We start from the raw sequence: 25,242 nt of genomic DNA on the forward strand, positions 1-25,242 counted from the left end.
CCCCTATCTCAACTTTTATGGCAAGAGTGTACCACCTAGTTTCTCTGCCTTGAGATCTGACTGCCTTAGCCTTTTCCCATTTTTGTCCTCAATAAGACTAAGCTCTCCAAGAGCAGGATTATGTTTGATACTTCATTAATCTTCCTAGTGCCCAGGCAAGTAAAGATTCAACAAATATTAGTTGACTGATTCATAGCAATAGAAATTAGCCTAACCAAACCTGGCAGAAGACGTTAATGACAAACTACAGCCTACAATTTAGAGGTTATTGTTAGATTTTAAATTTTTTAAAAAAGGCATTTTCTGTTATTTTCACTTATGTCAGCATCTAAGGAGAAAAATATGACAATTTTCTGTATGTCTAGGAAGAGAAATACTACTATATGTTATACTAGTTCATTAAAGCATTCTTCCACTCTCTTTCATAACATATGCTATGAATCTTCATGGCAGTCAGGGTACATTTTTTTTCCAATTAATTTTTCTTTTTTGCTTTACTGGCAGTCAGTTTTACTAATAGTCATTTTTCTAAGTCAAACGCTTTAATTAAAGTTGGAATGAAAAATCTGATTAAAATCTAAATTGGCTCAAGGAGCTGTGATCTTTTGGTCTGCTCTTTGCTGTTATATAATTTATGCCCCAAATTGTTACATTAGGACTTTCAGTACATTGTCCTTACCTAAGGCATTTAGAAAGGTCTGGTGCTTTGAACCAAATAATCCTAATTTAGAAGTTATTGCATACCCAATGTCAGGAATTTCAAGACTAGTGATAGGTTAAGGAGTGAATTTCTAGAATGATTTCGTTTTTCAGCAATTCTGAAAGACAGGCACATGATTTATTTTCTGTTGGTTGCCTTTCCCATTCTAACCTGTTATTTAAATAAATTCAATACTCAGCCTAAAATTCATTCTTGGTGATAGATGCTCTGCCACACTCCAGAAGAAACCAATTAATTTTGAATATATAAATGAGTAGTCAGTACGGGAAAACAAAACAAAACAAAAAACAAAACAAAACTGATGAGGCTTATTTGGGCTTTTTCTATTTTCCAAAAGTTATTCTGATAACATGTTTAGAAGGTAAGATCTGAAAACCCAGAAAAAGCAACATTGTGTGTCTAAAAACAAAAAACCCAAACCCTGAACTATAGAGTAAGCTGATAAATCTGATTCCCACTTAGTGTCTCAGGTGGATAAATTAATAATTTCATAAAAAATGTATGAGACCATCAGGGACATTTGAATTACAACAAAGCCCGATAGAACAAAGCTAAGGAAAATGGGAAGCATTTATGAGAAGACATCGAAGTTACTCGAGCGTGTTGTTTTTCGGGCTCAGCTTGTAGGGGTCACTGGGGGTAGTGGGTCCTATTGCTGTTCTCTACAGATTGAAATTGGCTGCCGTGGGCAAAGGTCACCCCATGGTATCAATTACTTGCTGCTACCTGGAAATTTTAATTTCATGCCCTGCAATAGATCTGCTTTCTTCTGTAGTATGAATGGCAACTGTCTCCGATTGGTAACAAGAATAACTCATTTCCTCAGTGTCATTACACTCTAGAAACTTCTCCATTCAGAAAGTCGATTGCAGATTGCTGGCACAAGCAGATCTGCTGCACAAATATGCTGAGTGAATACAGTAGAAACTGTTTCCTCTCTTAACCTTCTTTAAGATATGGTTTTGGTTTCTCCTTTGTAGTGGGGTCAGTCTAAACTCTGAAGAACTGATATTTAGGTCAACATAGACTTTCAACATAGACTTTCTCTGTGGAATTCCTCAAAGAAAAAGATGACTAGAGATGTTAGCAAACATGAAAGTCAGTATTTTTAAACAGTAGGGAATCTGGTTGAAGAAAAATTTGTAGTGGGCTTATTTTTGCCTGGAAATACTGTTAAGGGTCTATTAATAATCTCCTCCTTGCCCAAATTGTAGCCTTTGGAAAGATGAGGTAAAACCTATTTTGACAATGAGATTAATATTGCACTAGGAAGCTGATAGAAATATTTAGAACAAAAAGAACAAACCCTTTCCATTTGGTCTGCTCCATTATTGACCCGGTTTTGAGTTAGAATAACGAGAATGCAAAACTGCCAGAAATACATGATAGTAAGTGACCAAAGGAAACACTTTTAAAAACATATCATGTAAATGCTCCTCATTTTTGTTATTTTTGTTCCTTTGGCCTTGGTTCTAATTTCAAAATGTTCCTAATAGTTTCATCAGCATTGCAAAAGAAAGAATAAACTTATAGCTCAATTAAATAGCAATGGACATTCCAGAGTATCTAAAATTTTTAAATAAGCAGAAATGAAAAATTTGAGTTATTAAATGATGTTTCTTCCAGAACCTGTGTTTGAGGATGTTTGCACATACACACAACATACGTAACACCCTAACTATGCAGTTGTGCTTGCCCATGATAGTAAGTGGGAAACACAAAATAGAACTCACATGCAATTTCTTCTTCTCCAAATCACCAATCACCCTGCCCATTCTCATGAATACAATCAAATCTGTCCAGGCCATAACGGCATGTAAGGGAAAGAGAATCTCTTCATTTTAGGTGTTGGGCATCTCAGTAGGTAAGGAAATAAACGATGGGGGAAGTGAGGGAAGATTATGAGGTGGGTGAGAATTACTTCCTCTCTGGCCATTAGTTTTCAGAACAATGGCCCAACTGAGAAGGGCTGTTGTCAGAGGAAGCAGCAAATATTACCTGCTGAGGGTCAGGGGTCTTCAAGTTATTCCATCCTTTTTGTTACAAAAGGCCATGCTTTACGCCTCCTTCTCCCCATGTTAGGAAATAAATGAACTAATCATATGTTGCTTTAGACTAATTAACCACTCTTATGGCCTATTTAAATGATTTTTTAAATGCAAGTAAAAAAATACTTACAAAACAAAACCAAGAAGTTTTAAAAGGCCTTTAAGAAAAGGAAGAGAGATAAAAATGATGAATCTTGGTTCTTTAGACCTACACATAGAAAAAGAAAGTAAAAGGTTTTCTAGTGCAGCTCTCTCATTTTGCAAAATGAGAAAATGGGATTCAAAAAGCAAAATGACCTGCTCCAGGTCACACAGTTTCTTAGAGCCAGACATTTTATAAAAAATCCTTGCTTCTTAAATCTGGGGCAATTTGAGCTCAAAATAAGTGATCATAGTATACTCTAACCAAGTGAATAAAATAAAACTCTCGATTCCATACCATACTGATATAAGCAGATAAACAAATTGGTAAGAAGGAAAAGCCCTTCTTTAACTCGAATGCCAATTAATAGAGAAAAATGATAGATTCATGAAACTATCAGTGGATACTAAAACTGGAAAATTAAAGTTTTAAAGAGAAATAGGATATCTGCATAGTCTAAAAGGTGGCAAGGGTAGCAGCAAGTTTCCTGCTGGCATCCCAGACAGTCATCCCACTGTACCACAGGCTCTGTGCCACATGTCAGGGAGTCCTCTAGGCATGGTTACTCCTGTTTCTATAGGGCCTGAAGGGCCTTTGTTTCATGATGCTAACGTACCTTTCCAATTAATATCCTCTCTTGAGTCAGAAAGATGTGTTGACTGCATGCCCTCCCTGATGGGTCTTAATTCCTTCCAGATAAATGGACATACTTTGTTTGAATAGACCAGTATTCTAGCTTCCCAGGGCCCTTTACTCAACTTCACTACTGCTGGAGGCATGTGGAAGGCAAGAGTACAGTCTATAGAGAAATGTCATATGGCCTAAAGAGTTTAAGAAAAGCTATTCTTGGGAGATGTGCTGTTCTACATTCATGCTACAAAATTCCAAATGGCAAAATTAACATGACCAGAAAATGAACTGTTGTTCACAATTTTCTGCATACTCTGGGTAAGACTTGCATTTGTGATCATCATTAATGACGCCCAGTAACAACATTTTAGAGTGTCACCAAAAGCCAGTATTTACAAACTGCTTGATGAATGATGCAGTGTCATGAAGAAAGAGGTAACCGATATTAAATTAACACCTCTAGGGAACTGCAGAGGCAAGCAGATCTACATTGTTTCAATACAAACAGGTTCCAAAGTCACAGCACTGTCAGTAATAACGGCAGTGCTACCTCTTTCTTGTGGTGGTAGACAGAAATTAGCCAGAAACAGTGCATTTGACAATAAAGAACATAAAAAGATAGTTTAGTTCCTGGACTTGAGCAGGACGAGATGGTGTCTGGATACTCTCAAGAATCTTCACCTGCACTTATTAAATGATAAGCAAATGCATAAGGGCCTCTTTTCTACTTTTTTCCAAATCTCCATTAATAAATCACAGTATATCACGAGCCTATGAATGTTTAAAAAATATGTTAAAATCAAATTGTTTATATAGATAGGGGCTCTGTGCAATCTAGTGGAGGGGTGGAATGGGGGAGCTGGCTGTGGTGATATCTTACTTTGATAATGATAGCTTAAGAAGGGTTACAAAATGAATTCTTGAGAATTTGTAGTACCTCTCTGGGCCTTGAGTTTCTCACATAGCTGATGTATATAGCTAGAAGGCTAATTTATTATTTTCCACTTAGAAATATCATTGTCAAGCCCAAGCCTGCATACAGATTGGCTGGCCAAAGCACTCTTTCCTTATAGACAAGGGCCATGGAAGCAAAGTTATGGGATCAGAAATAGGGGAGTTTATTCTACAATGGGAATGTTTAATGTCATCCTCAGGAATTGGCAGCCAGATGTGTGTAAACACATAGGGATTCTAGCTTTGCCTTCAAAGGTCATCTTCTCTCCCAAGCAGTGCTAAATGGGGCAGCACTAGCCTTCAATCTGAGATCATCAAGCATGGCGGACACCTGTCCTTCTCCTGGCCTGAGTGTCCCTTGTGTATCTACATTAACATTTTCAAATTGACTGCCTTGCAGGGCAAGATCTGAGTCATGTGGACATTGTGTATTTCCATTTGAATTCTTATATCTGATCCTTTCTCTCACCAGGGGCAAGATCTTACAAATTCTTCATTTCCAAGTTCTTGGGAGTGGCTCATGGCTGTCTTGCCAATGAGGGTTCACTTGTGCTACAAAGGATGTGAGTCTGTTAAAGCCTAAGTTATTGTCTGTTATGTCTCTATTAGAGAAAGAATGAGAGGAATTGAAGTTTGTGTCTCAGCTTGGAAAGTCAGTTTCCCCTGATCACCAATCATCTCCCCGATTTTCATCCCTCCCAGCCAGGTAGGCAGATCCTGCCTCGCATGCTGTATTAAGGGCACATTCCTTTAGGATAACATTTATTTTTCATTATGCTTATTTTACAATTCTTCCTCCTCTAAATCATGAGTTCATGAGAGTAGGGAACATGTTTTACTCACCTTGGATTTCCCAGAGCCCATATAGTGTTGCAGCCAAGGTCTTGATCTCTGGAGTCAGACTGTCTAATGTGGGATCCCTGCTCCTGTGTTTCTTCCAACTTCTCTCAGCCTCTGTTTTCTCACCTATAAAATGGGGGATATTAATAGTAACTGCCTTGTAGCTTGTTGGGAAGAGTTGGAGATGCCATATGTAAAATGTTTATCACGGTAGCTGCCATTTGACACACATTAAATATTAGTATTTAGTTAGTAGTAGTTGGTGCATGGGACACAGTTACTCAAAGAAATGGGTACTGAGGCTGGTGTTCATGCCTGTAATCCCAGCACTTTGGGAGGCCAAGGTGGGTGGATCACCTGAGGTCAGGAGTTCGAGACCAGCCTGGCCAAGATGGCAAAACCCTGTCTCTACTAAAAATACAAAAAATTAGCTGGTGCAGCCACCTCTAATCCCAGCTACTCGGGAGGCTGAGGCAGGAGAATTGCTTGAACCCGGGAGTTGGAGGTTGCAGTGAGCGGAGACCGTGCCATTGCACTCCAGCCTGGGTGACAGAGCAAGACTCTGTCTCAAAAAAAGAAATGGGTACTGAGTGAATGGATGAGATGGATGAGGGATGCAGCCAAGCCTGTGAATGGAAGTCACAACTAGAGCTCCAAAACCACAAAATGGGTCCCTATCATAGCCCATTGACACTGAAAGGCATTTAATAAATGTGGTGGCAGTAGGAGGAGAAATTCTGGTGACTACAACAGATAGGTAAGTCAATCTCCGGGCTTCCTGAGGTTTTTAGCATCTCAATTTTTGCCCAAAGGGACCTTTCCTGGGAAGTCATGGAGAAGACTCAGCTCCATTGCATTACAGAATTAATGTGTGAGGAAGGGATATTGTGGAATTCAACCCATCTCACTTCAGGAAAGATTTAGGCGCAGAGTGTTAAGGATGATATTCTTCTGAGGCTTGCCTGCCGTCCCTATGAAAAAGTTAGGTGACAGTGATTGGAGGCAGGACTAGAGGCATACAGTGAGGTGTGTCTTCAGTGTAAGGCCAAAGGCTAGCTGCCACATTTTAAGGCCCTTTTCAGGGGGAAGGTTCTTAAAAGGGCTGCCTCAGCACAGATGCACTGGCATATGTCACCGTGGCAGGTAGACACATCTTAAAACAAACCTCACAAACAATTCAAAACACACCGAGTCTGTAAGGACTGTTTCCTTACATTAGCTCATGAGTTCATCCCCTTGTCAAGAAGAATCGACTCTCTAGGTAGAAGGCAAAACACTTGATCCTCTCCAGAAGGCCACGAGAATTTAACTTCTTTCCCTTTCAGAACTGATAAGATCTCACATCACCACGTCAGTCTGGCTCACAGGAGGAGTGAGAACTGGCTCTGCTAAGAAGCTGGTAGTTGTTAGTGGGAGCTTGAGACCCACAAACAAAGGGATTTTCAACTACCTGGCTGTACTTACATTTGGTTTTACTTCAGGCTTTCACACTCCATGCTTACCTCACTGGCTTGTTATGTAGACCAAATGAGATGTGTATAACAGTGGGTTTAAACACAACATCTCTATGCAAATATGATCTTTCCCCATTGTTAAGGGCACTGTTAATACAATGCCCTCAAAGAGCTTTTGGTTTGAATCAATTTATAATCTGTATATTCATAAGCTTTGAGCGTGTGTGATTCTGATAAATAAAGTCGGCTTGGGCAAGAGCTCTTTCCCATGGGAGAGCGCAGAATGGAACAGGGCATCAGAGGCAGGAGCTTGGAGCTACCTGTGTAACTCAGATCTTTCCAGGCCTTCCAAGCCTGAGGGTACATAAACAGTAGTTTACTCTAATTCTACCACCTCTTGCTCCCACTTGTCCAGGAAGGGCTCAGTTAAGTGCTCCTTCAATATTTTGATCTGTGTCAATGGGTGTTACCACTCTGCCACCTCCTACTGGGCACCTTCATTTTCCCCTGCCAGGTCACACCCTCCACCCCACAAGCACGCTTAGTGGCACTGTGTGTTGTCTTGTGCTTCATTCTGTGTCCCACTCGGTTGGGAGTACTCTCACAGCAGGACTGCCTGAGCCCCTTAATTTTCCAGAGTTGAGGAGGAAAACCTCTTCATTTTTATTTTCTGGTCACATTGTTCTCCTACACTGAGTCCAGTAGGGCCTCCACCAGGAGCAATGCTCAGGGCTGTGCCTAGAATTGCCCTTCGCTCTTGACGGCTAGGACTTTGCTTCAGCTCCCATGGGCTGTATCTGGCTTCTTTTCTCAGAAGGCTTCTCCCTCTCTCAGGCAACTCCTACCTCTCAAGGGCTGTACTACCCTGTCCCACTCATTTTTTCAGATATCCCAAAGGCATCTGTGGAGACTTTACTTCCTTCTTCCCTTGCCCTACCACCCCAGCCTTTCCTAATATTCATTCATCCCACAGACTTCTTTGAAGAATATTTGAACAATATGAAATGTTTTTCAAGCTGTCAAATAAAATTGTGTTTTAACTCCAAGCAGTGCTGAAAACATCCCATAACTTAAAACCCTGTAATCCTAGAAGAAATTGCCTTATGGAAGATGGAGGGACGTGGTTCAGTGATAATTTTATCACCTAAATTTCAGTTTTAAGAGATGATTTAAACCTGAACACTGAGACATATTTAAAGGGTTTTATTAAAAATATTTACTTAAAAATTATACCTTAGTGGAACTTTTCCTCCCTTCTCTTCCTCTTCCCTTCCCTAGTTCTCTGGAGGTAGGTTCTGGGTGGAACTGGAGGTCTACAGAAGTTGGACTGCAGTGTGGTTCTGGTGTTTGCTCAGGGTAGTTGGGTGGGATGGGGAAGGAGCTGAGCCATCTATGCCTCTCTCTCTAACTTCCTCTATTCTCCAGCCCCTTAGCCTCTCTAGCTCTGTAGTATAGCCCTAAGCTATTCTGTCTGCAACATAGCTTCACTCAGTGTATAGTGGATGGAAAGATCCAGAAAGGGGAGAAAGAGGGCACCCAAGACAAATTTCCTTTATTATGAAAGTTTTTCCACATTTTCTCCTCTGATCAGAGAGCAGATTACAAGTTGACCCCATAGCCCCTTGTGCTGCTTGAAGAGTCTGACCTGACAATGAGAAGGAAGGGCGGACAAAGTCGTGCCTCCCTGTCTCAGTCAATCCTTTCTTTTGCAATTCTCTCCTCCCCTCCCCTCTGGTCATCCCTCCATTTCAACATTTGTAGGTCCCTGCAGCAACTTATAGCAGTGCGAATCAACACCTTCCAGGAGAGTCCTTGGTCTTTGTGGCTTACTGAAATCAGAACACCAGAATTCCTGTGCCTGGATTAAGATAAGTGGAGATGGAAGTTATTGGGGGAATGAAGAGATCATTTTTGGCCTCAGGTGCTTTCAGAGAGAGGTCTGGAGGAGCTGCTGTAGGTTACATTGGAAGAGGATGGCGTGAGGGACCTGGGTCTTGAGAAGTCTTTTATGAGCCTCCCAATTCTGGGTCAGGTGTCTCTCCTACCTGCCTCCACAAGGCTTCCTTCTTAGCTTTAGTACTTATCCCCCTGTTGGCTCTTGTATGACTCTCGCATGACACAGTAAGCATCCCAAGCAGTACAGTATCCCCAGCCCTCGGTCCTAGCTCAATATAGGTTGCTTGTCACCCAGCCTATAATCCCAGCACTTTGGGATGCGCCAAGGTGGACGGGCTGCTTAAGCTCAGGAGCTTAAGACCAGCCTGGGAAATATAGTGAGACCTTGTCTCCACAAAAAACAAAACAAAAAACAAACAAAAAAAAAACAACTACAAGGTCAGGATGGTCTCGATCTCCTGACCTCGTGATCCGCCTGCCTCAGCCTCCCAAAGTGCTGGGATTACAGCCGTGCATGGCCAAAAAATTTTTTAAACTAGCAGGGTGTGGTGGCACATGCCTGTAGTCCCAGCTACCTGGAAGGCTGAGGCATGAGGATCACTGGAGCCCAGAAGGCAGAGGCTGTAGAGAGCCGAGATCATGCCACTGCACTCCAGCCTGGGCAACAGAACAAGACCTAGTCTCTAAAAACATTGCTTGTCTATGAATGAAGTGGGCTGCCAGATTGGAAAGGTCACAGGACTCAGGCTTAAAGACCTACAGATTTTTTATGCTATCATTTACTAACAGGGCTGAGCACTTAGCCTCTCTAACCCTCAGTTTTTTTCAGTAGCAGAATGGGTTCAATTTATCTAATTCTAACAGGATCATGGAGAATGAGATTAACAGATGTAAAAGGGCTTTATAGACTGTATGTTGCTAGTCACATATAAGATATTATCCAGATAAAGCTTGAGCAAAGAAAGTATGATATTGGTCATTTTATATAAAGCAAGTATCTTAGTCTGTTATAACAAAATGCCACAGACCATGTGGCTTACAAACAATATTTATTACTTACAGTTCTGGAGTGGGGTGGCTCATAGGGCAGCCTAAATAACAATCTGTGTCTCTTGCTTTCACTAACACTAATTCTGTTTTTTGTCTCTGATTTTTTTTTTTTTTTTTTAATGAAACTCTAAGGTGATTCCATTCTTCACAGAATTTGCACTGGTTCCAGCCAAATGTCCCGGAGCCCTTTTCTACTTGGGGCATTTTCAATCATGCAGATGGTGTAAATTCAAACCTCAAAACCAAAGAATGACAAGCACAAGGCTGTGAATTTTCCAGAAAGTCCTTTTTTCACCACTCAAAATTCGTATAGAGTCATTCATGTTTTCTTGTCATCTCCCTTTTTCAATACACCATTTTCCCCTTTAATCTGTGCTTTGACTTCAAAAGTCCCAGGTTTTGACAGATCTCAGTTTCACCTCCCCACCTGGCACAGACCCTGTCTCCTGCATAGTTGTTAAACCCCAGGGGCACCCAAATTGTACAACACCCTCAGGACAGACTGGCCTCAACACCTGCTTCCCACTCAGGTTTCTATTTCCCTCTCCATCTTCGGTGCCTTGGGATTTCCCCAACTTTCTTGTTTGTTGCATTTTCCCTAGCATTTCCGAGTATTTTGTAGTAGGAATGTTTTTCAGAATAGGTAGTTTGCTGTATCAGTAGAAACTGAACCCCCCAACGATATTTTTACACAGGTAATGTCTAATAACAATTAACATGAGAAGGGGAAAAGAAAAAAAGAGTCTGCCACCAGGACAAGTAGTAGCCCTGCTCTTCAAACCAAAAGTAAATTACGTATAACTACAAGTTTTTTTTTATGAGTTCAAGGGATGGAGCATCTAAAATAAGAACTGGTCCAAGAGATCCATGGATATAAGGATGATAGCATCACTGCCAGGGTTGGCTCATCATGACCCCTGGCCAATGAGAAAGTGTCTCCAGAGGCCAGCGGAAGAGTCTGCTCCTGCCTACTCCCAGCCCTGCCTCCCTGATCTGCTCCCTGTCATCCAGTTTCCAAAGAGGAGAACCCTGAATTCCTTGCCCTGGGGAAGAGCTCTGCCATAGCTTTGAGTGACTCAAAGGACAGGCTCTGTAAAACACAAGTATAGGTTGAAATGCTAAGTTTTTCTGCCACTGTTTTCTTGAAACAGTTCAAGAAAGGACTCAGAAATTGGCTCTTGCTACAGGACACACAAATTGAATACTTGAGTCAATCATCCAATGATTTATCACAATGCTGAACAAACACCAGAGCCTTTGCTAAACATAAGGAGACAGAGAATGTTCTTGATAGAATCACATCCATTTGTCAATCCCAGGTATATTCCTAAACAATATGATGGTCTAACTTTGAGGGGCTTGGTGGCAATGTGGAGGTGTGGATGATGAGGAAGGGGAGCAACTCTTGCTTATTGTCCTCCCTGACCTTCAGGCCAATGACTGAGCTGTGCCTACCCTCCCTTCATCCTGCACTTAGTCATACATGAAGCTTGCTTGTCGCAGTAGATCCCACTGGATTTTCATCTTTGTTATTAAATCAGGACCACATTTGGCATGCTTATTTTATAACGACCATCTTATGACATGTAGGTCCTTTGGCTGAGGGAGAAGAAGGGCCTCCACAAATTTACTTACCCTCAGGTGAGCAGCACTCGGTGCTTGTCGCATCAGAACACCCCAACAATTGGGAAGAAATCTGTATTTATCCTAGAGACAGGACACTTTGAGCCTCAAAGGATAATACTCTCAGAGTTTACTTTCTCTCCTTTTTCCCTTTTGAGCTACCAAGGTTTTTAGCCACTGCTGAAGCTACTTTTATTTTAAATCCATAGTCCTTTCATTTTAAAATTGCAAGGTTTTTTATTTTGTCTCACCCCTAAATTCAAGGCACAGAAAGGCCTGGTGCTGTACCCAGAATCACATTGCTCACCTTGGGCAGAGTCTCCAATTCCTAGAGCAGTTTCAGTCCCCCATATCCTCAGCGCTTCCCAGAAGATAGTAATGGATGACATGAACCTGGCAAACAGCTGGGAATTACTGCCCTCCAAAGTGGTGGAAGGAGTGGCTCTGAGGGCTTGTCTTGGCAGACGTAGATTTGGTATCAATACCTGCTGAGTACAGAGGCCAAACAGACCGCACCTGGGCTCTGCCTGTAACTCTCCAACCTAACTCATGCCACGCCTGGTGAGGAGTTAAAGAAACAAATCCTTGTTTTTTATTTTCTTCATAGCATCAAATCGCTCAGGGTACTTGTAAGGAGTGGACCATTATTTTACAGGTGTGTAATGCTTCCACCTCTTGCATCCTTCCTTCTTCCAAAGGCTGTCATAGCAACAAGGCCCATCTCTGCAGGTGTCAGGAGACCTTCACATTAACTTTCCTTGGACAAGTAACATCAGAACAAATTCTCCTTTGAACTTGGGTCAGAGAAATCTAAACCTCATGGAAAGTATGAAATGCAAACCATCTGTATGAATTAGTCTTTGAGCCCATTATGATATTGGGAACTTATTCTTTTTTAAAAATTTTAAATTATTTCAGTTTTTTTTAATTTTGTTTTTGAGATAGGTCTTACTATGTTGCTCAGACTGATCTGGAACTCCTGGGCTCAAGCAATCCTTCCACCTCAGCCTCTTGAGTAGCTGGGATTACAGGTGTATGCCACTACACCCAGCTAAAATTATTCTGTTTCTAATTGACAATAATAATTGTACCTATTTATGGGATACAGTGTGATATTTCAATACACACATACATTGTATAATGATCAAATCATAGTATTTAGCATATCCATCACCTCAAACATTTATCAATTCTTTGTGCTGAGAACATTTGGAATCCTCTCTTCTAGCTATTTTAAAATATACAGTATAGTATTGTTTACTACAGTCACCCATCTGTGCTACAGGACACCAGAATTTATTTCTCCTATCTAACCATAACTTTGTACTTGATCAATCTCTTCCCATCGTCCCCTCCCTACTACCCTCCCAAGCTCTGGTAACCACTATTCTAGTCTGTATTTCTATGAGATCACATTTTTAAGATTCCATGAGTGACATTTTATGATGACATTCCATGAGTGACACAGAAAGACATTTGTCTTTCTGTGCCTGTGCCTGACTTCTTTCATTTAACCTAATGAGGTTCATCTATGTTGCTGCAAAAGACAGGATTTCATTATTTTTATGGCTAAATAGTATTCCATATGATAGATACACCGCATATTTTTATCCATCCATCTGTTGACGGATGCTGAGGTTGATTCCATATCTTGGCTATTGTAAATAGTGCTGCAATAAACTTGGGAGTGCAGATGTCTCTTTGACATGTTGATTTCCTTTCCTTTAGATAAATATCCAATAGTAGGATCACTGGATTATATGGTAGCTATATTTTAATTTCTTTTTTTTTAGGAACCTCCCTAGTTTTCCATAATGACTATACTAATTTACATTGCCATCAACAGTGTGTTAAGAGGAACTCCTCTTTTTATTGTTTTGAGATGAAGTCTTGTTCTGTCGCCCAGGCTGGAGTGCAGTGGCTCGATCTCAGCTCACTGCAACCTCCACCTCCCAGGTTCCAGCGATTCCTGTGCCTCAGCCTCCTGAGTAGCTGGGATTACAAGCAAGTGCCACCACACCTGGCTAATTTTTGTGTTTTTAGTAGAGATGGGGTTTAACCATGTTAGCCAGGCTGGTCTCAAACTCCTGGCCTCAAGTGATCTGCCTACCTCGGCCTCCCAAAGTGCTGGAATTACAGGCATGAAACACTATGTCCGGCCATCTTTCTTTATCTCTCTCTGGAAAGAGGAAATTCTCAATTTTAGAGAAAGCTACGTTGTGAATATTTGGCAGTTTTGCCTTTCCAGCAACTGAACTACACCTCCAGGTCATGCCAAGGCATGTTGAAGGTAAGGCTTGCCTCAAATGGTTCCTCTCTCACTAACCTGGCCCCTGGCGAATGAGGTTGGATGCCACTGCCCTGGATTTTAAATCTGAAGCAGGTGATACAGGGAAATATGGGATACTGAAAGGTGAATTCTGGCAGTACCAGCAACATCTTAATATTGCCTACTGGTGGGGATTTCAGGGGCAGCTGCAGCACCATCCAGACCCTTCTGTGGCATGACCTTGGCTGTGTTTCCAGCACCTGGACTCCCTTGGCACCTGGACATCGCCCAAACTTAGTTCTCCATGCACATTCTTCGTTTTGCAAGTTATTCCATTTCCTTCCAGTAACTTCCTTTTCTGCTTAAATTAACTGGAAATAGTTTCTGTTGTTTGCAACCATGGATCCTGACTAGCCCTGCCTCCTTAAAGTTGTTTCAATGGATGAGTGACTATTTAACAAGTGAGCTATGCTCATGGCATCTTATTAAAAGGGACTGAAAGTAGGAGAGCTTCATGATTGAAGCTTGAAGGACTTTTACTTCTCCAGCTGCTGGCAGTGGGGAACAGGAAAGGAGGTCATTGAAAGTTAGTAGGAGGTGGTGGTCTATGTTAAATCACCCATGTGACTGCTACAGCTCCCACACCCCCAACTTAAAACCAGGTACTGACAGGCATCCTGTGGATTTATTTTTCCAGCTCTGCCCTACCTCTTTTTCTGGCTTTCCTTTCCAGCCCAAAGTCAGGCCCCACAGCTGGATGAAATAAAATGGTTATGTTGGGAGGCCTTAAAATTAGCATGGTTCAATATGTCTTAAAGTTGGGGCCATTCCCTGGGTAAAGAATGGAGGTTTTCTCACTTTCTCTGCTACAGCTGCTGGGGATAAAAGTCAGGAGCTCTCTGCTCCAAGGGCTCCTCCAACCAGGTCTGACTCTCTCCCCACTACTTTCCAAATTCATTTGCTGCTACATTCACCATGTACCACAGTGAAAGACAAGTCCACTCCATCAATGGCACATTATCATGTGGCTTTCCATTTTTCTTAATCACCTTATTCCTTTGCTCTTCCAAAGTTGAGGATAAATTATTTAACAAGTCTCTAGGGTTGATTTTATGAGAACTGAAAGCCAGTGCCCATCTGCTACAGGTTAAGGTGAGCTAAATGCTGAAAGTTAATCCTTCTTGTTCCACTCTGGAAAACACCCAGCCATGCACACACACACGTGTGCACACGTGAGCAGTCACAGACCTCCACACCCTACAACAGCACCTCCCAAACCACATGGCCCAAGTAGTAAAACATCAAGGCTTGAATCACCATACTCAGGCCAATAAAAACTTAACTTTGCACTCTCATATAGTTGAGCTTGTGCTTGCAAAATTCCCTGCATGCGCCTGGCTCTGTGATTGAAACACTGTCATGCCTTTCAGACAAGGGAATAGGTAATATTTAAACATTAATATACACCTATGCCTTTCTGACACATGCATTGAATGTGTGGAGTATCAGAGAAGTATACAATATACACACACATCATATTGTATAATTTATTAATTTCATCACATTTAGTTTAAGAGGCAGAGATCAGCTAATGCAATAGTTTTCAATCTTTTTCAATAGAAGTGGGTTTGAAACTTGGTCCAGCCACATTCTTACTGGATGGCCTTTCTAAGCCAAAGTTCAGTTTTCTTAAATCTGTAAAACAGGGATTAAAAATAGTATGTACCTTACAGTATTACTGTGACAACTAAATGAAATTTTAGCACAAAGCCTGGCAGACAGCCAATGCTATTACTGGCTAAGAACATGGTAGCTATTATTGTTATTATTCACCCCTGAATGGATTCTATTTTGCAGGAGTTTGTCCAAAAAACTGCATTTATGAATTAGTCATGAATTTACTCTCGCTGACTTTTAGTATTCAGAAATATTAATATCACCCCATCAGAACTTCTCACCTGAAACATCAGTTGTTATAACTTCAATAAAAGATAAAGACCATTTCTAATTAAGTTTAACCTGAGTAGTCTTATTGTCAATGAGTTATAAACATTAGAATTTTAATAAGATTTGTGATATATTTATGTAGAACTGGCTTAATGCAATTTCATGTTTCAGAAGAGGAAACAGATGTCCAGAGGGGACCGTGCCTCAGGCCACAAAGCAGCAACACAAACCCATGTCTCGAACCATGAGGCCCCCTTCAGTCTACTTTGGCTTGTATTTATATCCAACTAAGGGCCTACGGAAGGTCTGGTATATTTTACAGGCCATGTCCTTAATCAGGAACCATGCTGAAAACCTATTGGATTATGTGTCCAGCAACTTACCTCATCCTAACCCTAGCCTTTTTTTTGGAAGCTGCTCTCCTCATCCCCCACCATGGCTCCTGGTGGCCATGTTTGTAAGATATGAATCAACCCCGGCCAGTCACTGGGCCAGGTTGGGCCAATAGGAATGTTTCTTAGGAAGAAGGAATGAAATGGAGAGAGATCCAGTCTTCTCCAGGTGGATAGACATCATTATTGGTTATATTTTTAAAAGTGTGTCCAAGGAAGCCGAGGAAGCCAAGGTGTAAAAAGAGAAGAAACAAGACCCATTTTGACGAGAGATAGGAGAGTCAGATTCCTTATGGCTGTCTCTCTCAGATTCTAGTTTATTTTGAGATCCACTGCATGCTTGCCCTTGGGTTTTTGGAAGCATTGTTGAGTAAATTCTTTCCTAGCTTACGCTAAGTCTTTTCTCAACTAAGGACTTGAGAAATGGGGTTGTATTCCAGAATGCTGGAGCAGTAAGCAATCCACTCTATATTGCCCACTAGAACATCATACCTATGGCGAGAGATTTTTCTTGTCCGTCTGTAATGATCATTTCATTGCTTCAAATCTCTTGAAGGTATGGCATGCCTCTGGCCATGGTCTCTGAAGACCAGGTCTACAGTTGTTCAGATCCCCCAACTGCTGTGATATTTTGCTGGTAAAATGTCTAATGATTCTTACCAGACTGTTCTGTTCTTTCCACTTCTACCACCTATTGCCTTGAAAGCAATTTGGGCTTCCATAAAACTTGCATTTCACCATCTAGTAGAATACTCTTTGCTTCAATGTGGCAGCTATGGCTCCAGAATTTGTGCCTCTTTTGTCACTCTTGTGGGAATCAGAACTCTTCCCCCAGAACACAAAATGAAGGACTAGAGAGAGGTCACAGTGGAGGGAACTACACACATTACAGAACACTTTCAACTCTGGAGCTGATGTGGAGGGCACACTCACTGTGAGATCACATCTAAGTTTGAGCTGGGGATTCTGCCTAGTTGTAGAGCTTACTCAGAGCTCAGGGAAAATATAGCTCATCAATTGCCGAACCGGGTAGTTAAGTATAAATATGTACATAGGTGTATGTGTATAGAAATGTTTTAAAGAGAATATTTCAGAGGCAAAAATTTTAACAAATCAGCCCTCTGCAACACATCAGGAATGTATGCATTTGCAGTCTAAAACATGTTTACTTATGCAGGAACTAAGCTTGTTAAAAACTATGAGAAACATTTGGACTCATCCATTCAGCAAATATTTTGTGATTATGTACTATGCGCTATTTAGCTATGTACAAAATGAATAAAGTTCCTTGCCATTGTGAAACTTCTATCTCCTAGGCATGAAAACTCAAATGAAATATTAACAATGGCAAATAGTAATGAAAGTGCTGTCTATTCAGCACCCCTTATTTCAAAGTATTGTGCTAATACAGTTTTTATATGTTATTTCTTATGTTCCACCAGAAGATACACTTCATAAGTGAAAGAACGGTCTTTGTATTCATCATTCTGTGTCCAATGCCTCACCCATGTTTGCTCTCAGTAAATATTTGTTGACTAAATAAATGATCCCCCCATAAACTCTGAGTTTGGTATTATTATGCCCATTTAACAGGTAGTAAATTGAGGATCAGAGAGGTTAATAATTTGGCCCAAATCACACAGCAAAAAGAGCCAGGATTTAAACCTAGAGTGTTTTCCAATACACCAAAATATTACTTTTGCATATATTTGTTGGAATAGAGTGTTTTGGAGCTCATGTCACTCTTTACAGTAAGTTGGGTCTGTAGGGATGAATTATAGCACTTGCAGTCCCTGGAATACTATTCTGTACCAACAAGAGAATGCAATCTCTGATCAAAGTGTTAACTTTATGTTACTTACATATCCCAGGCTTCACCAGCCCAGCTAGCAACTAACAATGAGCTATGGTTAACATTAATAACCCAAAGCCCCTGTTGTTTTTGCCCGTCTGCAGGCTCTTTAGCATATCTTTCCTTAAATAAAACCAACCACCCACTCCTCTTACCCCATCTCTACCATGCACACACAAATACTTCTTGAAGTTGTTGAAGATCAGCCTACATAGATCTCAAGCCCACTTGTGAGTTGGTCAACAGCCACCATGAGATATCCATAGCTTTTATCTTCTACTGCAGCTTTGCTTTGTCAACCTCTACTGTGAAAGAAGCTGTTGAGGGTAACTACACTGTTACTGCTGTTAGTAGTGGCTTTTGGAAAAACAAAGATGATGCCTCTCAGCTCTCCCAAAGCTTCCATCCCTGAGATGGAGCTGGATTCTGTGAAGAATCCAGGAGAATGGCCCAATAACACATGTGTAACCTGCTCCTGAAGCAACACTCATGCATCCTGAGTCTCACAGTTACCTCTCCTTCATGCCAAGCCAAAATGCTCTCTATATGCTCAAATCCAGGGACAGGAAGCCTGGGGGAGTGCAGAGATTCTCAAACATGTTCAGGTAGCAGAAGACCAGGAAGCATGGCTTCCCATGAGCTCTGGAAAGCTGTGAGTCATTGATGTTTTAAACTAAAAATGACTAAGTACTATGGTTTTGCTAAAAGATTATCCTGACCAATATTAACAGAAGACAGGGTTTAAGCACATGCCCACAAATACACAAACTCCTTACTGAGGAAATTCAACTCATTAACTCATTAACACCGTATATGTATAAGTGAGAGAGACAGATAGACTGCGAAAATGCCCATGTTATTGTACTTTAACTGCATGGTAGGCAGAGGCCATGAGGCACCACTGTTCTGAAAAACACTTGAAAAGGGCTGAGCCCAAGAGATATTCAGGTGATTTGGGGAGTGTTATTTGCATCTCAGAGTCTATACGATACCATTCCTCTGAACCTGACATCCTAGTCTGTAAGATAAAGTGGTTACACTTGATGTTCTATTGGTCTTCATCCTGCTTTAGCTGTCTGAGACTCCCATTGAAATTAGTAGGCCAGGGTATAGAAAGTTTTGGGGTAAAAGAACATGCTTCAGGGAGAAAAAGCCAAGAGAGGAGGTTTATTGGGTGGTAAGAAGTTTATGATACAGCTCAGAACCTTACTGTGGTCTAATATCTACAAAGGTGGCACTGTAATTATAAGGAATTTTACAGGGAACATTCCCAGCCAGGAATAATATAATTTTAGTCTTTTACCCATACTTCTCAGTGCTTATGCACATGAACTTATTGAGCCCTGTAGACTCCCAGAATGGGTCATAAGTATCATTGTGTCTTTCAGGCAATAAAAGGAGTGTTACCTCTGGGCTCCCAGAGTTACCCACCAACTCAGTGGTCCTCCAGGGGTGGTCTTGTCTCCCCCAGTGGTCCTTCAGTGGATTTCCAGGGCCTTCTGAGTTACCCTCCTGGAGCAGTCATGCTTGTCAATAGCATTGTCTCTGCTTATGCTCCAGGAGGGATTTAGAACTCACTTGTGCTGTGCCTTCTGAGAGTTTGCCAGATTTTAACACCATTCTTTGTTTCCCTTAGGACATCATCCATGCCTACCCTGTCCTTCATTTTTACAATGTTAAATCATTGAAGGTGTTAGATGGCCTGAGTGTTCTCTGGTTCTGGCAAGGTAGCTCTTTCCTCCAAAGTGTTAGATTCTCTGCTTTATCCTGGTTTTAGCTAACATAATACCTTGTAATGCTGAATTTCATACCTTCAAGCGGGCATGGCATTGTTCAGAAGTGTTAGCACAGAAGTCATCTCCTGTTAGAATAACAGTTGGTTTTCTCATCCAAAGGGAAATGTTGGTTGTCAAGATATCACCCAGACCATGCTACTTTCCTGCCTCCTGAAAGGCCAAGAAAGGAAATCATGAGAAAATAGAGAAATTATTTGTAGGTCAAGGTTTGTTATTCAACATTTAGGTTTCAGTTTAGTGGAGAGACAGGAAGGAAAAGAACATACACAGGCCCACCCAAACAGTTTATTAATGTCCACATTTTTTTCTTGTTATTGGCCGTTATTTCAAAGGAAAGTCGTATATTTTTCTAAAGTAGTAACTGTTTGCAAAATTTTATGTTTTATATTGAAGCTCCTATCTATTGGCTCAATTTTTCAATAAAAGAAACTTTAAACCACAACAACCTGAGATCGCTGGAACATTTTAAAACATATTTTGTTTGTTTGACAATAAAATTTCACATCTGGGCTGACAAGCCTGGTGCCAAGTTTCAACCTAATGCAATGTCAAATGGATGAGCTATTACATTCAAGCAAGCAAGAAAACTCAGGCTTCTAATGGTTTCTTGATAGCCCTTTGCCCACAATCTGCTGCTATAATGACAGTGTAGCTCTGCTGAGTGACCAGGGAACTCAGATTCCTGCTAGAGACCATCTTTCTTAGAAAGAAACATTGCATTTTAAATTTACTCTTCATTAAGAGGTTATTAGGCAGAGCCCAAGTATCTGGCCTTTTCCATTTATATCATCTGTGCCAATAAATGCTCTCATAAGCCTAGTTGTAAGACTTTAGTTAACCGTGATTTGGCTTAGTCAAACTAGTCCTCCTTCAGAGGCTACTGCTTCTTTACTAATTACTTCCTGTTCTCTTTCCTCTGCACAGCAACAGTACTTCATTCAAAACCGAATGTAAGTGGTCTGTAACAAACCAACCCCCCAAATGTGTATGGGCTCATATGTGATCAAGGTTTATTATTTCTTGCTTATATAAGGTTCAAAATATGCTCTCCATCAGCAGCTTGCTCTGCATCAGCATGTGAGGCAGGGGCCCAGGGTCCTTTCCCTGTGACTCTGCCATCTATCTCACATGAACTTTCTGTATCCACCCAGCATAGGGGAAACAGCAGAGCAAATCACATCCGGAGGTATTAAGGACCAGAAGTGGGGTGTCATGTATCACTTCTGTTCACATTCTTTTAGTCACAAGACCAGACTGAACCACAAAGAAGTCTAGGAAATGTAGCCCAGCTCTGTGCCCAGGAGGCAATGGGATTGGTGAATCATGATCTGGCCTCTACCTCACCCCAGCTCTAACCATAACATTAAATGTTACAGCATTCTGAACCCCCACTCCCACCCCACTACAGAGAGTATAGGGGCCACCAGCCCAGGGACTATCAGAATCATATCTACCCTTAGTTCTGGATCCTGTTCTCTGGGTGAAAAAATGGGTGGATTTCAGCCAGAAAAGGAATAGTGTAGACATATTTTATAAATCTTGGACCTCTTTATTATGAGAACAGACTATGAGGCAGAGCAGACGTAGCTGTTAGGGCATCTTTTGCAAAATTGAAGAAATTGTCTTTTCTAGTTATAAAAATAATATGCGTTCTTTGTAAAAATTCAGAAAAATGCTGAAAACACTTTAAGGAAGATAAAAATCAACAATAATCTTTCTCCAAGATATGCTAAAAAATGTTTATATACACTGATATTTCTTATGTACATATAATTTGAATTAATTTGTGTCTGCAAAACAGATCATACTGTGTGATATATACTATTTTGCAATCTGCTTTTTCACTTAACAAGATATGTTATGAACATCAATACATGTAAATAAATATAGATCTGCATCATGATTTTTGGCTACATATTATTTGATCATATGGACATGTGTGAGAATCATATAATACATTTAGCTTAGCTGAACAAGTGCAGACTTATTCAGTGAGACCTGGGATTATGTCTATCAGTTTATCCCCAGAACATGCCAAGATATCTTGCTTGTTAAATGAAATTTATAAGAGGCCATGGTTTTGGACTAGCCTCCTGCACTAGGCTCCCACAAATCAGACCAAACGGGAATGGAGTCACTAATGCTAGGGCTAGGTGCCATCTGATCCAACTGAGCTCTGAAACAGGCCAGGTTTCAAAAAAAAAAAAAAAAAGAAAGAAAGAAAGAAAGACCAGGAGAGTCATAGCAACCAATCTCAAGGGGCCCAGTTCACTTCAGCCAGCAAGCTAAAGAAGTCCCCTGGGTTTAAACCATACAAGGAAAATAACTGAAACAACCAATCTGCTTTTCCTTTCTCTGTTTCTGCTTTCTTCTGCCTTTTTCTGTCTATAAAGCCCACCTCCTCTACTCAGCTCATGGGAACACTCATTTTATAGAATGTGGTGTTGCCTGATTCTAGAATTGCAAATAAAAGCCAATTAAGATATTTAAAGCAAATTTGTTATACGTTTGTCTTTTAGTATGCTCATGACAGATTCTCAACAGGGCTCAATCAAGCAGGCCTTTGCAAAATTGGGGGTGCCTCTCAGGCTTTGGAGTGGATGCACATCACATGGGGATTTTGTTAAAATGTCGATTATGATATAGAAGGTCTAGGTGGGCCATGAGATTCCAGAATTTCAACAAGCTTCCCAGGGACACTAATGTCTATCATTATTCAGCAAAAAGTCCGAAATGGCTTTTTGCACTTTATGAGTATAAAAAACCCCTTGAGGGCTAAATAATTGATTGGAAAAACAAATCTATGGAGTACATGTATTTATTTGGTTGAAAGATGGTCTGAAGAGCTTCTTATAAATCTGTGATACTACTGGACCAGCAAGGATTTAGACTAGTGGTTCTCAACTAGGGGGGATTTTTGCCACCCAAGGGACATTTGGCAAAAATCTAGAGAAATTTTTGGTTATTATGATTGTGTATGTGTGTGAGAAAGAAAGGGAAAGGGCGAGGGAGAGGGAGATACTGGCATCTAGTGGGTACAAGCCAGGGATGCTGCCAAACATCCTACAATGCACAGAGCAACCTCCACAACAAATAATTATCTGGCCCAAATTGTCAATAGTGCCACTGTCAAGAAACTGATCTAAACTAGATTTTTTCAGATAATATTTCTCATCTGAACCATAAAACACAGAAAATTATTTTTTGACTATTTTCTCAATTCTCTGAAGTATAAGTAGTAGTAATCTCAATGCATAAGAGACAGCTAATTCATTACATACAATGGATCCTTTCAGGAATTCCAGCTTAATTCTTGTCCAGAGCTCTTATTTAAAGCTGGTTGTGGCCAGGCATGGTGGCTCATGGCTATAATCCCAGCACTTTAGGAGGCTGAGGTGGGTGATCACCTGAACTCAGGAGTTCAAAACTAGCCTGGGTGACATGGCAAAACCCTGTCTCTACAATAAAAAATAAAAATAAAATAAAATAAAATAAATAATATATATGCCAGGTGTGGTGGCATGCACCTGTGGTCCCAGCTACTTGGGAAGCTCAGGTGAGAGGATTGCTTGAGCCTGGGAGGTTAAGGCTGCAGTTAGCCAAGATCGTACCACTGCACTCCAGCCTAGTGGCTCAAGGGAAGTCAAAACCTCATTGTTTTGTTTTTCTCTCTGCCTCCCTATTTCCCTCCGTATCTCTTTCTCCCTCCCCCACTCTACTTCCCTCCCTCCCTCCCTTCCTTCCTTTCATGAGTAGAGGGATCTGAAATGACTTTTTACGAGTATAAAAAACCCCTTAAGGGCTAAATAATTGATTGAAAAAACAAATCTATGGAGTGCATGGATGTGTTTGGTTGAAAGAGTCTGAAGAGCTTTTTACAAATCTGTGACCCTACTGGACCAGTCTTAATGCAGAGCTGTAGCCAATAAAGCAAGTCCAGCCAAAGGTATTCAAGATCTGTACTTGAACTTCTTGAACACCACAAAAGGGGTAATAGAACACGACAATATTTCAATCCAAAGAAAATGTAAACATTTTGTTTTCTTCATTTTCTCATATATATAGCTGTTCCCTCCCTTTTCTTGATTGAAATACCACTCAATTCCTCCACCAGCCTTAACTAGTCTCAGACCTTTTATATTTCTCCCCAGTTACTCCCAATTCTGTGTCATAAAGGGCCAAAAAACCAACCTTGCTGAGAAGAATCTTCCTTCTTTTTATTAGGTAGTAAGTGTAAGACTCAGGATTCCAAGAAATGAGCATCAGCCAGGAGGATTTTCAATAAATTCTTCTAGGTTACATTTCTACTCAAGATACCATTAGGTAAAACTGTTCAGTCTTCTGCTGATGAGACACCTTTTCTTGAATAATTTCGAAGTTCCAAACAGATCTGGAGACCCCAAGAAATAGGTCCACTTAAGGCCATGCTCCATGGACATAACATCCCTATGACTTCTCTCTCCACAAGGTAACCAGCCTTCATCATCAAAAGTGAAAGTGACATTGATGAGATGCAATTCAGGCTGGAGAATAGGGTCTGGAGGCAGGGAACCTAAGGCCAGTTTGCGCTGACTTCCTAGAAATGAATCAAAAGGAAAACTCCAACTTCCCATGCTTAAGTAACAAAAAGACAGAGGCTACTCCCTTTGCAACCCCCACCCCTTTCTGCAACGCAGATGAGAAATGGCAAGTCCCTCTGATTGGTCCCCTTCCTGCAACCAATCAGACATCTGCATAGGGTATTACTTGGTAACTTCACTTCAGTCTGACTGGTCACCTTCCACAACCCATTAGACTGGTTGTGGGCCACTCCTTCATTTACATAGGGTGTAAACCAACTAACTACTGGAAAACCTCTAAAGGGTATTTAAACCCCAGAACATTCTATAACCAGTGCTCTGGAGCCACTGGCGCCTACTCCCACCCCGTGGGGTATACTTTCGTTTCCTCGAGTCTGTGCTTTTGTTGCTTCATTCTTTGGGTGCTTTGTTTAATTTGTCCAATTCTTTGTTCAAAACGCCAAGAACCAGGACAAGTTGTAGTCAAGACCCTCCACCAATAACACAATTACGACTCTTCCTTTCCTATTTGGCAGAGTCAGACTTCCTCTTTTCATGAACAGAAATATGAAGTAGCCAGCATGCCAAAATTGTCATAACATTGAGTGAGAGGTAAACAGTGAAGAATGCCTGGTGATTTCCTTGCTTCACCTTCTTCCAAGCCTTGCTGTGCCATGTGCTCCTGGTGGCAGGTTACCCAGGAAGAAGCATTGTAACTTTGTGGCTGACCTGGCAGGATGGTCACACAGCTCCTGACGCAGGCCCAGACGTATTCACAAATCACTCCATGGTCATTCTGATGTGCTGCCAGAGTTGAGAACTAAAGATTAAAGCCTTTGGCTAGTCAGGAGGATTCCATTCCTCCCCAACATGGGCTGTACCCTCATTTAACCAATGCCTTGCCAGCCCATGTAAGATGGATGTGATGGTTAATTGTATGTGTCACCTTGACTGAATTATAGGTGCCCATATTAAACCTTATTTCTGGGTATGTCTGTGAGGGTGTTTCCATATGGGTTTAGCATTTGAAATCAGTGGGCTCAGTAGATTGCTCTCCCCAAAGTGCGTG

At 41.1% G+C, this 25,242-nt stretch overlaps 1 long non-coding RNA gene across 1 annotated transcript in view; it reads right to left on the minus strand.

Moving 5' to 3' along the window:
* Window positions 1–24,203, minus strand: part of LOC129037139 (uncharacterized) — a 66,117-nt gene extending 41,914 nt beyond the window's left edge. The window contains exons 1-2 of the long non-coding RNA XR_008502733.1: window positions 23,806–24,203; window positions 5,339–5,461 (exon numbers count right to left, since the gene is read on the minus strand). This is a non-coding gene — a long non-coding RNA (uncharacterized LOC129037139). The remainder of the gene's footprint in view (window positions 1–5,338; window positions 5,462–23,805) is intronic.
* Between the last annotated feature and the right edge of the window lie 1,039 nt (window positions 24,204–25,242).

The sequence above is a fragment of the Pongo pygmaeus genome, chromosome 4 (assembly GCF_028885625.2).
Source record: "Pongo pygmaeus isolate AG05252 chromosome 4, NHGRI_mPonPyg2-v2.0_pri, whole genome shotgun sequence".
Classification (NCBI taxonomy): Eukaryota; Metazoa; Chordata; class Mammalia; order Primates; family Hominidae; genus Pongo; species Pongo pygmaeus.